General features: G+C 31.0%; 1 protein-coding gene across 1 annotated transcript in view; it reads right to left on the reverse strand.

Annotated features, from left to right (window-relative positions):
* The window catches only part of LOC119586112 (RRP12-like protein), a 12,127-nt gene that overhangs the window by 10,792 nt on the left and 1,012 nt on the right, over positions 1-323 (reverse strand). The window lies entirely within an intron of this gene.

A 323-nucleotide genomic window follows, 5' to 3' on the forward strand; every position in this document is an offset into this window, starting at 1 on the left:
TGCCCCCTTTGCAATCATGTCGATCTCTGCGATATATTATGGTAAGTGTTTTCTTTGAAAATTGTTTCATAATGAAAATGGTAAACATAAATAATCAAAGAAGAAAAAGGCAAACTTTGCTTGTACTAGACAGAACAAGAAAACTTTATTGACTTCATTTTATTTTCTGATTCCGTCATTTGCAACAGATTCACACATGATATACTGGAATAACTGAAACAAAAAATAAAATTTGCAACATGTTTCACTCACATTCATAAACTCCTATATGTTTTTTTCTCTTCATGCTACTATTATCCTTTCATTACTGCTCCATATTGGCC

Source organism: Penaeus monodon, chromosome 21 (assembly GCF_015228065.2).
Source record: "Penaeus monodon isolate SGIC_2016 chromosome 21, NSTDA_Pmon_1, whole genome shotgun sequence".
NCBI classification, from domain to species: domain Eukaryota; kingdom Metazoa; phylum Arthropoda; class Malacostraca; order Decapoda; family Penaeidae; genus Penaeus; species Penaeus monodon.